General features: G+C 47.7%; 1 protein-coding gene across 2 annotated transcripts in view; it reads right to left on the reverse strand.

The window, feature by feature from the left end:
• Positions 1 to 15,920, reverse strand: part of Galnt18 (polypeptide N-acetylgalactosaminyltransferase 18) — a 383,580-nt gene that overhangs the window by 245,211 nt on the left and 122,449 nt on the right. The window lies entirely within an intron of this gene.

Consider the following 15,920-nt stretch of genomic DNA (forward strand, 5'->3'; position numbering starts at 1 on the left):
CCCAGTCAGTAAGACTGGGGACACGTATGATGCATGCATATAACAGGCCCCACGTGGGGAGAAAGAGCTTGCTGTGAAAAACTGCAAGCTGAGATATGTGGATCTGTGGCGTGCGGATAGCTCAAGGACGTGGTTCTAGGAAACCCTAGGATTTGCTGAGGTATGAGGAACAGGTCCACCTGTGACCACCACTGTCCACGTTGGCCCGCGTGAATACGCCGTCTCTGTGGCAGTTTAGCATGCTAGAGCCTGGAGCTGAACCTGGCTTGAAGGGCAGCTCTGCCACGTAAGCAAGCACTGGAGACCTCGGGGAGCCTTCCTCCTTCCTCTGCCCTTTGGCTTCTCATCTAAGTTGGCGACGGTGGTAGGAATAACAGCAGACATGTAAAAGACAAGGTACTGACTGCTTGACAAGAATAGTACATACTGGCTCTTATTCCTTCTCACAATGCAAGTAAATATTATTGTTAGGCTGCTTCATGGGTAAGAAACCAAGTCACAGAAAATTTATATCAACCTTCGCATAGTCATAGAAGTGATGGTGATCAGAGCTGCTACTTAAACACATAGTCTGACGGAAGCCTCGGGGCTCCAAACCACTATTCTACACTACCTCCTTACAGGCATGCCATGATTAGAAGCTATCTTCCGGAAGCATGTGTTGGAAACTTATCCTCAGTGCATAGTGTTGGAAGGTGGGGGTCGAGGGGAGGTGTCTCAGTTACATGGAAGATGGGTCTTAAGCACAGGTGCCTGAGTTACATGGAAGGGAAGGTTCAAGGGAAGGTTTCTGGGTTACATGGAAGACGGGGCTCGAGGGTAGGTGTCTGTGTTACATGGAAGGTGAGGTTCAAGGGGCAGCGTCTGGGTTACATGGAAGGCAGGGTTCAAAGGGAAGTGTCTCAGTTACATGGAAAGTGGGGCTTAAGCAGAGGTGTCTGCGTTACATGGATGATGAGGTTCAAGGAGTTGTTTCTGGGTTACATGGAAGTTGGGGTTCAAGGGGAGGTGTCTGGGTTACATTGAAGGGGGGGTGTCAGGGATACAGACACTCTGCCATCAGGAATGGATGAATGCTTTTATCATGGGAGTCAGTTTGTTATTACAGCAATGGTTTCCTGAGGAAAGAAAAAACTATGTGTTGTCTCATGGTTCTATAGGCTGGGAGGTCCAAGGTCAAGTGGGTAGCATGTGTCTGCCTTATGCCTCCCATGTGATACAAGTATATGGCAAATGCCTGAGACGTGAGACTGAGAGTGAGTTAAGGAGCAGATGGTGACTCGGCAATTGAGCACCCTGCACAGTGCAGGGACATTAGAGACTGTGAACCTTCAGGAGGACCTTCTCTGACTTCTGTGACAGTCAGCCCTGTCCAGAAAGCCCATCTCAGCAGACACAGCCATGCCTCAGCTTACCTTTGACTTCTGACTCCTCCATGTCTTGTTCCTAAGGAAACAGAGCTAGCTCAAAACAGACTGTTTGGGGGTTCCAAGGGTAGATAAGAAGCTCTTGTAGCATGGTCGTATTGAGACAGCTATGTTAGGTAACTTTTTGGTTTCAGGCAGCCAGACAGGGAACAGACTCAGAAAGGAGGAATCTTACGATCTTACGTCACACCCGTGCCCATCTTAGCTCGCCCTTCCTGCTTCAGTTACAAGACTCAAAGCCTTTCTTCTCCCTCGCATCCCTGATATGTTTGAATAAGAATGTGGTGGTTTAAAAATCATTCTTGGGCTGGAAAGATGGCTTAGCGGTTAAGGCGTTTGCCTGCAAAGTCAAAGGATCCCGGTTTGATTCCCCAAGACCCACGTAAGCCAGATGCAGTAGGGGGCACGCATGTCTGGAGTTCGTTTGCTGTGTCTGGAGGCCCTGGTGTGCCCATTCTCTCACTCTTTCTCTCTTCTCTCTTGCTCTTTCTCTTGGCCTCTTTCTCTCATTCAAATAAAGAAATAAAAACTATTTTTTAAAAATAATTCTTAAGCCGGGCGTGGTGGCGCACACCTTTAATCCCAGCACTCGGGAGGCAGAGGTAGGAGGATTGCCATGAGTTCAAGGCCACCCTGAGACGACAGAGTTAATTCCAGGTCAGCCTGGCCCAGAGTGAGACCCTACCTCAAACCCCCCCACAAAAAAATAATAATAATTCTTATCAGTCCAGTTTATGCAATACTTTTGTTAAACTGCAGACACTAACTTAGGGTTTAGAGTTCCAGAATTATTCCTGAATGCCCCAACATTCCCCATATCAATGTACATGCCTCCATACTCACTACTCCCGCCAGCCCGTCCCTACAGATGGGCTCTGGCAGGTATGGCAAGACCACAGAGACAGGTGTCCACTGAGGCAAGAAGGAGAAGCCAGAACGGCCACATATGAGTTCTTGAAAGTGTCTAGAGAGAAGTGGCCATTGGGGCTGTTAGCACCAGGGAGGTCAGAAGCCATGCCAGCAACATGAGATGGCTTTCCATCACCTACTTTGGCCATATAAGGGCACCCCACCTCTCTGTTATCCCAGGAGCTCTGTGACAATGGCTCAGTTGTAAGGTATGTCCCAGATGCCTTTTTTTTTTTTTTTTTTTTTTTTTTTTTTGACCCAGGTGTTTGAAAGCCCCAATACCTGCCAGCGCTCTGAGCAGTGACATTTACAGGCCTGGCCTCCTCCTCGGTCTTCTTCCCAGACTCAGCATCAGTCCAACCACAGCATGCAAAGGGCAATTAACCCTGCCAGAGAAGAGATGTCTCCAGAACCCTCTCCCAGGGCCTATGCAATTAGAGCCTGGGTTTTAAAAAGCTGACTGATTCATTCAAAGGAGCACACTGTAGGCTGCTGAAGCATTTTCCTGTTTCCTAAAGCAGATCTAAACCCTCCCGGCGGATTCGCTGTTCACAGGGCTCCGTGCAGAGGCTTGGTAATCTCTACACTTGGAGGCCCAGGCTGGGCACTCGCAGCTGCGTATTCATTTCACCAGTCAACACGATGTCACTTCACCCTTTCACCCAGACCCTGTGCCCGCGGAAGGCAGAGACCAAAGCGCTGGGGCAGGGGCTGGGTGGACTGAGTCAAGCTGGCGGGGGCACAGCCCCCGGGGGGCGGGTGGCCTCTGGGACATCCGCTCCCCTCTCACAGCAGGACAGTCTCTCTGGGCATCCATCCGCAGCCAAACAGAGCCCGAGGAGCAAATCCTGCCCACGACAGGCCATGCGGAATGATGGAATCTGTAATGAAAAGCTCGTCTCTCACAGAAGGAAGGTGCACCTACCTATGATCCATTTAGCATTGATTCCAAATTTGATTTTTTAAGATTCCAAAATAAATGACGTGTGGGGCTGTTTTATTGGCTCCACTATAAAAAAGAAGGAAAAAAAAAAAAGGAAAGGAAAGAAAGCCATAACAACAAAAACCCAGCACTTCAGGGCAGAGGAAAATCACTCCAAACTGTATAACAGTGCAAGCATCTTATCTGACGATATGTGCACGGGTGTCTTACCAGGTGTGTGCTGGGCAACAGGCATGCAGAAAAGAGCTGAGACCACATGCTGCCTTCTGGGCAGTCTCATTTTGACCTCACACAAGGCTGCTCTCTTGCATCTGCCTATTTAGAAGCCAATGGGAACAGTCAGTACCCTTAGAATCCAAGGATGTTGCTAAGAGAGGGAAGAACTGGCTCAAGCCAGAAACGAAAGGACGCTCACTGTTAGGAGTGCACTGGTCAGGTCCCAGGCCCAGAGGTGAGCTTTCCTTCAATTGGGCACATTGCATTTTTTTTTTTCGCACTCTGTAGCCCAGTTCCTACCTAGCCCAGGTTAGCCTTGTACTCATCATGATCCTCCTGCCCCCGTCTGCTGAGGGCTAGGACTTGCAGGCATGAGTCACCATGGCTGGCTTGGTCAGATCATTCAATTTGACTGGTGTTCACAGCCTAAGTTTAGAGACGATTTAGGAAACTTGCAACTCTCTCACAAATACTTCCCAGCACTCCGAAAAGCTCAGTCTTGAAGCACCAGCTTTACACATAGCTTAAGCCCGAGTTCTCTTAGCCCTCTGTCAAAGGGGTATTTTTTCTACTTTGAAGACTGCTATGAAGGAAAAGATGATGTTGGACATTTTCAGTGAAGTCTCCAGCACCCAGTGGTGCTCAGTCAACAGGTGTTGGTGACAACACAGACATATTTTTACCTATAGATCAGGGCTATGTTGGAAGAAATCCACAAGGTACACTCACCAGTGGACATACTAGTTAGTGGGTTACCCCAGAGTAGCCTGGATTCCCCAATTTTCTTTTTCTTTTTAAATTTTTTATTTTATTTTTATTTGTTTACTTGCAAGGAGAGACAGTCAGAAAGAGAGAGAGAGAGAGAGAGAGAGGACAGATAAAGAATGAGAGCACCAAGGTCTGTAGCCACTGCAAATGAACTCTAGATGCATAAGCCCCTTTGGCATATGGCTTACATGGGCCCCAGGGAATCGAACCTGGGTTCTTTGGCTTAGCAGGCAAATGCCTTAACTGCTAAGCCATCCCTCCAGCCCCCATTTTCGTTTTCTATCCAGTATGTGACAGCATGTAGGAATGGCGTGGGGAGCTGTCACAGAAACCATGATGTCACAGTGGTGAATCTGGATCTATCCGGAATTGGGCTGCTTAGGGTTAGAGCTTACGGGAGGCAAGCAAGCTGCCCTTGCACCCTCAGCTGTTGATGGGAGGAATAAAACAGCCCAGGGGCAAGGACCCGCCGAGGCTATGCATGCAACGCACTTAGCAAAGTCCCTGGACTACAGTACATGCTCAGTAAGTGAGAGACAGTCCTATTTATCATCACCATCCAGAGAAGGGATAAGAGGGGCTGGAGCGATGGCTTAGCGGTTAAGCGCTAGTCTGTGAAGCCTAAGGACCCCGGGTCGAGGCTCGATTCCTCAGTACCCATGTAAGCCAGATGCACAAGGGGACAGATGCATCTGAAGTTCATTTGCAGTGGCTGCAGGCTATGGAATGCCCATACTCTCTCTCCCTCTGTCTATTTCTCTCTCTTCCTCAAATAAATAAATACAAATAAAATATTTTTTTTTTCAAAAGAGAAAAGGGATAAGAACTGGAGAGATGTCTTAGTGGTTAAGCACTTGCCTGTGAAGCCTAAGGACCCCAGTTTGAGGCTTGATTCCCCAGGACCCACGTAAGCCAGACACACAAAGGGGCACATGTGTCTGGAGTTCATTTGCAGTGGCTGGAGGCCTTGGCACGCCTTTTCTCTCTCTTTCTGCTTCTTTCTCTCCCTGTTTGTCACTCTCAAATAAAAATAAGCAAAAAAAGACAACAAAAAAAGAAAGAAAAGGGAGAATAGAAATGGAATATAATCCTGTAGTGGGCTATGACCCCAGGAAGATGATATTCAAATTCCTTCAGAAAACAAAAGAAGAACCTATGCAAGCCAGGTGACTCGACCTAAGCATCCTTCACATGGAAATGACTACCTGGCTTCTTCCTGGTCTCTACTGTGTGTGTATGTGTGTGTTCATGTGTGAGCAGGTGTGTGTGTGTGTGTGTGTGTGTGTGTGTGTGTGTGTGCGCGCGCATGTGTAGGCCAGAGGAAATCTCAAGTGTTGTTCCTCAGGTAGCCATCAACCATATTATTACTATTATTATTATTATCTATTTATTTTGAGAGACAAAGAGAGAATGGGCACGCCAGGGCTTTCAGCCACTGCAAACGAACTCCAGATGTGTGCACCCCCTTGTGCGTGTGTGAGACATTACGCACTTGCATCACTGTGCATCTGGCTATGTGAGACCTGGGGACTTGAACATGAGTTCTTTGGCTTTGCGGGTGAAGTGCCTTAACCGCTAAGCCCTCTCTCCAACCCATCTACTATTGTTGAACTTAGCAAGTAGGCTAAACTATCTGTCCAGTGAGCCTCAGGGATCCTCCTCTTTCTGCCTCCCCAGCACTGGGATTACAAAAGCACGTGCCACCATGCCCAGCTTCCTTTTTAATGTGGGTTCTGGGCATCAAGTTCAGGTCCTCATGCTGCATGGCAAGCACCGTACTGACTAAGCTAGCCCCCCAATCCCTTCCCATCCATATCAGCTGCCCTGTCTACAATGACTTTGACAGCCATTCTTGCTAACAATGGTTTTCTATCAAATTGTTCAATGTGTGTAACAGCATAGTTTTCCTAAGAAACAACACTCTTTTAATCCTCATTTTTATGGGTCACTAAAAATTTGATTATGTCCTGTCGATACGGTGACAAGCTTTGGCAGGACGGAAGGGCTCGGGAGAAAGGCGGCTCTCTTGGTCAGCCCTGACCCTCAGGGTCAGGGCACTCGCTCAGGGAAATTCCAGGGGACTTTACCAGCTGGGAGGGCCCTGTGGGTTGTGGCTTCTGTCAGTGAGCCCCATGGAAGAAAGAAAATGGAGAACACTGGTGAATTCACAAGTTGGATGAGTTCAGATGGGTTAAGAGAGACCCAATGGTAAAGTATCAATAATTGTAGTCAATGAGGATTAAATGGAAATATGCCAAAATGTTTTCCTGCATAAATTACTAGCTTCTTGATAATTTTCTATCTTTTTCAAATTTTGACAGTATCAAGAGTTAATATTTCACTGCACTGGAGAGATGGCTTAGCAGTTAAAGCTCTTGCCTGCAAAGCCTAAGGACCAAGTTTGATTCCCCAGTACCTTTGCAAACCAGATACACATGGTAGTGCATGCACCTGGAGTTCATTTGCAGTAGCTAGAGGCCCTGGTGCACCCATTCTTATTCTCTCTATATCTGCCTTTTTCCCTCCCTCTCTCTCAAATAAATAAATAAATAGAAATAAAATTTTAAAAAGTAATATTTCATAAAAAGTCAGGACACAAAGTTTGCATTGATCTGAGTGGCACGACACATGCTTCCAAGTCAGCTCTTCCAGGCTCCTGCTTTGGGCTGGCAATTTCCATCTTCGGCCTCTGTTCCTCACAGTCACCTTGTAGAGCAGGTGCTGAAGCATCTTCTTTGTGATTGTGCCAATGTGCTCACTCCTGAGGCCCCAAACGCAAGCCCAGGTCTCTGCCTTGCTACCACCACCCCTTTCCTGGCCCCCAAAACCACTGAATGCAGTCAGTAGCCTTGGGAGCTGGCAAGCTGTCAAGTCCATGAGCCATCGGCACCAAATTCTCATTTACGTCACTGGATGGACCTCTGCTTTGCATGGTAATTAGAAACAAGATCTTCCTTCACTGGTTCCAGTTTTCCTCGCTCTCTCACCCCTGACTGTAGCCTGGCACCTCCCTCTTTCATCTGGGGGCTCAAGATACCATACATGACATGGGTGCACTTCATCAGCCTAGGTCTCTCGGACCCTAGGCTGTGTCATTCTCTGCACTTCCCTTCACTGTGGACCTCTGTGTGTGTGTGTGTGTGTGTGTGTGTGAGAGAGAGAGAGAGAGAGAGAGAGAGAGAGAGAGAGAGAGAGAGAGATTCTCTGCAATTCCTGCATTGTGGACATGTATGTGTGTGTATGCACACACGCTCACACAGACCAGAGGTTACCATCGGCTGTCTTCCTCTCCACTTTGTTTATCGAGACAGGGTTTCTCCTTGAACTCAGAGCTCACCAATTTGATTGGCCTAGCCATCCCGCTCATCTTGGGCATCTCTGTCTCCTCTTACCAAATACTGGGGTTACAGCGGGCCACTATGGTCCCCTGACGTCTGTGTGAGTGCTGAGGTCCAACTCAAGTCCTCATGCTTGCATAGCAAACACTTAACCATCTGAGCCACCTCCCTCACGCCATGCACCTCCCTCTTCCTCCACCCTCTGCTGCCTGCAGGCTTCTCCCTCCCCCTCTCTCTCCTGAGTTCTGAGACCCCAGGCACTCCAAGCATCTGCCCTGCCTTCCAAGGAGCCCATCCCAGTGCATGCCTGGACTCTGTTTACTGAGCACTCTGAATGCTTTCCAAAGCCACGCCTCCTCCTGGTGACCCAAGCGGTGAATAGACCCAGAGCCCCATTGCGACTCCCAGTAAGACCCAGACCTCTGCGGCCCCAGTGTAGCAGTGACACTGCACATGACATCATTGGGATTGGTGGGTCACAGTTACGAGCAATGTCACAAGGGAAGAAGGTCCCTAACACCAGACATGGGCAAAATTCAGGAGGCAGCTTTAGACAGGGGGACTCTTCCTGGGACCTCAGCAGTTTGTTCCTAAAAGCCCCAGCCTCAAAGGATGTAATGGTTGCAATTATCAGAGACATAAACAAGACTCAGACCTAGAAAGACATGAAGGAAAGAGATAGAGAGAAGGTGAACCAAAGCCAACAGAAGTGTCTAGCCTTGTGGAGACTTGGCATCTGTACCACATTCATTCCCATCTAAAAAAAGACTCAATTAGCCATTTAAAAAAAGATCCCGCTGGGCATGGTGGCACACACCTTTAGTCCCAGCACTTGGAAGCAGAGGTAAGAGGATCACTGTGAGTTTGAGACCAACCTGAGACTACATAATGAATTCCAGGTCAGCCTGAGCTAGAATGAGACGCTACAAAAAAAAAAAAAAAAAAAAAAAAAAAAAAAAAAAAAGAAAGAAAAGGTCTCAAAGCAAATGAGAAGGAAAAGAGAGGCTCACAGAAAGAAAGTAATAGGATTCTATGTGGCCAGATGACTGCCATACCAAGAACTTGAAAGAGGCTATCCCCTGGGAATCCATAACCCCAATCTCACCACTCCCTCCTTGGTGGCTTCAGACACATCTGTACCTCTGCAAGGCTTCATGTGCTCACATGAGACGCAGTGACCGTAACCCTGTCCCACAGGATGGAGGGGAGGATTCAGTGAGATGATAGAGCTTCCTGTCAATATCTGAAAGGTGGCTGTCATACACGGTTGGGGGACAAAGGAAGTGCTCTAGTAGCATCAATGGTGGGTGGAATCCAGAAGCCAAAGATACAAATAAGCAGGTATAGTACACGGGTCAGACAGCCCATGACAAAGAACAGCCCAGACCAGAGTGGCCACATGCTGAGGTTGAAGCCTTTCCAATGTACATCACAGTAGATTCACCAGCTTTGGTTGCCACCCCACCTGGCCCCATTCTTCTTCTTTTTCTTCTTCTTTTTTTTTTTTTTTTGCCCCAATGCATGCTACCAGGTGAGGAGCTAAGGCTCCCTTTTCCTTGAGTTTTCTGTACAAATGGAGAAGGAACAGTGACAACGCAGCAGTAGGTTTTCCCCATTCCTGGGCGGTCCTCTCCTCTCCCCTCTTGCCAGAACCGTGTGAAGTGGGCAGCCAGGCTCGGTTCTGGAATGCCAGGCAAGCAGTTTTGGGAGCCCTTGGACCTGACAGAGGTCCCAGCGCAACTTCCGTCTCATCCTGCTCACCGGAGACAAAGCCCCGAGGAAGCGGGCTTTAGAGAAACCGCTGGGCCCGGGCAGCAGCCCTGTGGATCCCGTTGGGATCTGAGTATCTCTCACAGGCTCATGTATCTGAATGCCTGGTCACCAGCTGGTGGCACTGTTTTGGGGGGTTGTGGAATGTTTGACAAGAGGACACTTCCTGGATCCCTGGAGATGGGTCTTGAGGTGTTACAGTCAGGCCCCACTTCCTGTTTGCCCTCTGTTTCCCCGTCCGCCCAGATGTGAGGAGTCAGCTCCCGGCTCCTTCTGTCACAAACTCTGCTTTGCTGCCCCGTCATGAGGCAACGAATCTTCAAACTGGGAACCAAAATAAATCCTTCCGCCCATCAATGTCTTCTTCCAGGTGTTTGGTCACTGCTCTGAGACAAGTAAACTAATACAGTCTGCATGCCCATCTTCATTCACAGAGATTTAAAAAAAAAAGCTTCCCCATTGATCCCTAAATGCGCCATTCCTCCCAGACCTGATAACGGTCTGTTATTCAGAAGATAGAAGTCAGTATTTATTACTTCACTCAATTATTCAACAAACATGGCTTTCATACTCTGGCGTACTCTAAACCATCTGTGTTAGAAAAATTCAGTGTGATATTACTTTTCAAGCCCTGTAACTATTTAACTGAGACACCGAGGGGAATGAATAAGTAACAGACAGAAGGAGACGTTTAAGTCTCCCAGAAGCTCCAATCTGACCGGCTTCATTAGAAATGGTGAAAATACCCACTAGATGCAGCGGCGAGAGTTAAGATCATTCTATTATTCACTCACTCCTTATTAAAGCCCAGGAAGTGATTCAGAGAGTTTCCAAAGCACGGCACTTTCTACCATGCTCCTCTTTGGTAAGCAAAGCCTTCTAAGATGTTTTCTGCCTGGATGATATCATAGTACATCTATGCCGGGCATGGTGGAGCATGCCTTTAATCCCAGCACTCGGGAGGCAGAGGTAGGAGGATCACCGTGAGTTCAAGGCCACCCTGAGACTACAGAGTGAATTCCAGGTCAGCCTGGGCTAGAGTGAAACCCTACCTCAAACAAACAAAAAGTATATCTTCCCCGGAGATGGCCCAAGGGCAGTTGCTTACTGCAATTCAGTAAAGCCTGCTTGTACATTACGCGGGCATGGGAGAGAACACGGGGGGAAGTGCCCGAGAGACCCCTCATCATCGTCAGCTGTCACAGACCCGGGGAGCAGGATGAATGAGGCGTGGCTCTGTGCTTGCGGCTTTTGGGCTCTCGGAGGCTTCTAGACTCTCGGAAGCTGCGATGATGGCTTTTCTGCTTGCTGTCCACTTGTCTCTGTTGCAGCAAGTGCAGCTTCAAGGAGGCCTGACGTCTCCGATCTTGCTTGCTCCCTGGCCGGCTGTCTGATCTCAAGGGCCTTGGAGGAGGAGCCTGTCTGTGGAAGGAGCCAGAGGCCACTGTGGATGTTGCCCAGTGCCTGTGTGGCTGGGGCCAGGAAATGGAGTAGGACACACCCAGCGCTGAGCACAGAGCATAAAGTATCACCCCCTGAGCTCATTTTAGCACCTCATAAAGAGCCGCTCCACCTGCATAAATAAAGCGCATCTCCAAGGGCAGGAGAGGCTGATAGACTCTGTGTGCTCCAGGGGCGTCTTGCAAACAAGCTTAAACCAACAGTACCAGCCTCTCTTTGCCTCTGTGTACCTACTTGCAGAGAGTAAAAGGCCTTCTGTATTTGTCTGTATTTGTCTGTATTTGTATTTGTCGGGTGTGTGTGGGGGTCAATGGGGGGGGGGTTCCTGGGCTGAACAGGCTGGCGGGAGCATGTGTGGCCTTTCAGAGACCTTGGTCTTTGAATGTCTCTGGGGAAGGGCTGCTTGGGAACCCACACAGGAGGCTTTTGCCACACTCCGCTGGCTTCTGTGTAAAGGAAAACAGGTCGAGAGAGCCAGGAAGGAGCAGCCAGAGCAGAGAAACCAGATGTGGGCCAGCCTGCTGCATAATTCATCTACTGTGGCTGTGCCGGTGCGTCTGTTTTTAAGGTTAATCATTTGTTTGTTTGATCGGGGTGTCCTCCCCACTCCCCCATCCCCGATCACTTCTGTTAACACATGAGTAGAAGGCTTGGTAGAAAACGCAAACATCTTTATTTGGTAGACACAGAGTTTGCGAAATTATCCTTCCAGCTGCAGCTATGTTGTGACATTTGTAATAAGTTGCCAGTCAGGAGAGGTGCAGCGTACCGTCAGAGAAACTCACAGCTGAATTCCTCAGCAGTCTTAGACCTTAGCTGTCTCAGAAGGAAGGGTACTTTCCAGCCCAAGGCCCAGAACATTCCAAAAGAATGTGGAGCTACTTGCTCTCCCAGGTTGGTCTATTCTATAAGGACCCACTTGGCTTTCACTTCAGACCCACCAGCACGTGTGGAATGTGCATTAGCTACTCACGTGCTGCTGTGACCACAGCAGCAGACAAGGAAGGCAAGACTGACACGGGCTCAGTGCTTTAGACTCTTCGATGTTGACAGAGTAGGCCTCGTGGAGTTCAGGGCAGTGGGAATGTGTGGCGGCAGCTCCTCGTGTTGTTGGAGACCAGGAAACAGAATGTGACAGGAAACAGGAAGCCAGAAACCTGGCATTACCTCCAAAGGCTGTATGCTCCAACTCTTAGTGGTTCCATAACCTCTCTAAACTGTGTTCCCAACAGGGGACAAGCATTCACAACGTGGACCTGTGGGGGGACGTTTCAGATTCAAACATCACACAGTGTGTATGCCAGACAAGTGCCTCCTGGGAGAAGAGAGCTTCCTGCCTCACTTGCATGCAGTAAACCACACCCCTTTCTGAGGGCCCAGAAGAAGCAGGCTATGTTACCAGGAGTAATGTGCTATAGGGAAAAGCACAAAGCTTTGGAATGAGAGGTCCAACCCCCAATGCCACATTTGCCCCCATGTAGTACCTAAGTAGAATCAGATATGGTATTTCACCTCTCTGAGCTTCAGTTCTTGTAATATTAAATGGCCTAGAGATATATGTGACAGTCTGGCTCACTGTCACAGCTGCTGCTGTCGTTTCCACCACAGTCCAATCAGGTACTCAGTTCCCTGGGATTCCTGGCCCCTGTTACCACAGCTATAGGCATCCATTGGCTCATGGCTCCACGGACTTCTGAGCAGCCTGCCATCGTCAGGCCTTGTATTAGGGTACTGGGCATCCTCATCCCATAAAACAGAGCCATTGTGCAAAGAAGCTTAGTTCCTTTCTGACTGATTTTGACAATTCAAAAGGATTTCCATGTTTTTAAAAAGTGTATTTTATTTATTTATTTGAGAGAGGGAAAGAGGCAGAGAGAGAGAAACAGAGTGGGCGTGCCAGGGCCTCCAGCCCCTGCAAATGAACTACAGATGGATGCAACCCTTGTGCATCTGGTTTACGTGGGTCCTGGAGAGTCGAACCAGGATCCTTTGGCTTTACAGGCAAGTGCCTTAACCGCTAAGCCGTTTCTCCAGCCCAATTTCCACATTTTGACTTGAAACTATTACATTGCAAAAGGATTCCCTGGGGATGGTGAGGAAGTTTCATTGCCTGTTATGGAGGCTCACTTATTCTTTTATTGCTTTATTTTCAGGCACCACATCTTCTCTGCTTTTTGTTGGTGCATATGTAGTAGACAGGCAGGAACACGCACAGGACACAAGTGTGAGGAATTCTTGCAAACAGAACATACACTGCTGTTCAGTCAAGGCCATTACCTTTTCAATGAACTCCTGAAGGCTAGGTTGTGTGTCTCCAGAGATTGCATGCAATAGATGCTTGGTGTATGCTGAAAACATTAAGATATCATGGTATCTGGTTCCTTGTTAGGCTTGAGGAGGAGGGCCAGGACCAACAGGGAGGAAGTACACGAGTCCTTGGCCCAGGCCAGTTCACTGAAGATCTATTCATCACCAGGCACTGTTACTCTGCCCTCAACTATACTCACATTTAAATATATTCACATTTTCTTATTAAAAAGGAGAACATTCCAATCACAAATAAATCAGACCATTAAGGAGGTCTGCAGTCTACTAGGCAAGTGGCCCCTTGCTAAGTGCAGACAGACCATGTGCTAGGCGGTAGTAGTAAACTTCTTGTTGCCGGGATCAAATGCCTGACAAAGTCAATTTCCTGGGAAGGTTTGTTTCAGCTTACAGTTCCAGGTTACAGTCTATCATGGAAGGGAAGGCCTGGATGCACTGAGACTAAAGAGACAGATGTGTTAGCAAGCCTTATTGTAAATGATCATCCTATAGCTGGGGAAGGGTGGGTAGCCTACACTGTTATCACAGCACTTGGGAGGCTGTGGTAGGAGGATTCCAAGCTCAGGCCAGCCTGGGATACAAAGTAAGACCCTGTCTTGAAAACAAACATTTATATCAAATATTACATATATATACATATATATATATATTTGACTTATCTATATAAATGTATGTATATGTACATAAAGATATATATATATATCTTTATATATGTATATTATATGTTACATTATATATATCATACATGTATCTATACACATACACATAAAGATTTTTAGGTTTATTCTGCTGCATTCTGACTCCTAACTCCCACCAATTCATTTTTTTTGTTTATTTTTTTTAATTAATTAATTTATTTATTTGAGAGCAACAGACACAGAGAAAGAGAGAGGGAGAGAGAGAGAGAGAATGAGTGTGCCAGGGCCTCCAGCCACTGAAAACGAACTCCAGATACATGCACCCCCTTGTGCATCTGGCTACGTGGGTCCTGGAGAATCGAGCCTCAAACCGGGGTCCTTGGGCTTCACAGGCAAGTGCTTAACTGCTAAGCCATCTCTCCAGCCCTCCACAAATTCATTTTGTTCTGGGACAGTATCTTCAACTCTTCTAGCTTTTTTCCCTTTAACATTTACTTGCATATGTTTATATAACATGTCTATGTATCCTACATCAAAATACTTTTTAAATTTTTTAATTTTTATTTATTGCTTTTTAATTTAATTTTTATTTATTTATTTGACAGACAGGTTAGAGAGAAGGGGGAGGGAGGGAGAGAGAGAATGGGCGCACCAGGGCTTCTAGCCACTGCAAACGAACTCCAGACACATGTGCCACCTTGTGCATCTGGCTAACGTAGGTCCTGGGGAATTGCACCTGGGTCTTTTGGCTTTGCAGGCAAATTCCTTAACCGCTAAGCCATCCCTCCAGCCCAAGATACTTTCTTGTTGTTAGGATGAGACACCCAACCAGAAGCAACCTACGGAAGGAAAGGGCTTCTTCTGGTGTACAGTTTTGAGGGACAGTTTCTCTGGTAGCAGAGATTAGCATGGCAGAGCAGACAGCTGGATCACAAGGTCACACCAACATGGAGAACATAGAAAAGTGAGCTGAGTGTGTCAAGCAGGGCTGGGCTCTCACATCCCCAAGTGGTTCATGTTTGTGCAGGAAGCACACTTAACCACTGAGCCGTCTCTCTGGCCCAACTATGTTTATCAAGGACTTTCCACCAGCCCTCCTGTTTCTGCTCTGTAGGTGTTCAGGATCACAAACTATTGGGGGAATGTCTCACTGGGAAAGCCTGAAGTGGAGTCATGATGGCACTGATAGATGAAGAAACAGCAAAGGTGGGCTTAGGGGTCCTCAGCATCAAGGGATGGGGCTCAGTGCTCTAAGCTCTGGATAACACAAAGGTAATACCTAGGGGAAAGTGTGACAAGTTGAAATAGGGTAGAATAAGCCGGGCCAAGAGGCGAGGCGGTTCACCTAATAGGAGCCACAAGAAACCTCCCAGTTTCCAACCAGCCCTGGGTCCCAGGACACCCATGTCCTCTCTCGAGCTCTTATGTCACAAGCAGACACACGCCCTGAAGATGGCTGAGGATAGCCAGTGTTTTATGAAAGGGAAAAGCCCATAGAATGCTAGCCAGCACTCAGAACACAGAATTCCAATCTTTCCCTGAGCAGGCTTCCAACCTGAGGCTGGCATCCCTCTGGGCTACCACACACTTGTGAGGAAACAGCCATCCCCATCTCTCTTAGCCATCAACAGTGCACATGCCAGCTTCCCTGGGAGGGCGCAAACTTTGGGATTGCCAAGGCATAATAGAGTACAGGCTTTGCAGTCACATGTGCAAGCGTTTGAGTCTTGGCTTTGCTTTGCCTCTATGACACTCTGACCTCACAACCTCTCAAAGCTTCAGTTCCCATAGTTGTGAAATGTGAAGAATAGCCTTCGCTTTGAAGGATTCTTTGTGAGAAGTTATATATAACATAACTTTTAAAAAACGTAATATAGTGCCTCCATGCAGTGAATAATCAATACCAGTAAAGATACAGTGATAGCGATGGCGTTGACACACAGACACAAAATCTCCTCATTCTACTAGTTTCTCTATACACTGGACTGTTACTCTCTGTCTGGCCAAGACTGTGCATGCAGGGACAGAATGTCCTATATAGCAGCCACATTTACCCCTGGTGCTAACCAAGGGTGTGCCATAAATTAGAGACCCAGAATTGCAACTCCTTTAAAACTATCCTTTG

This window comes from Jaculus jaculus, chromosome 3, assembly GCF_020740685.1.
Source record: "Jaculus jaculus isolate mJacJac1 chromosome 3, mJacJac1.mat.Y.cur, whole genome shotgun sequence".
Lineage (NCBI taxonomy): Eukaryota > Metazoa > Chordata > Mammalia > Rodentia > Dipodidae > Jaculus > Jaculus jaculus.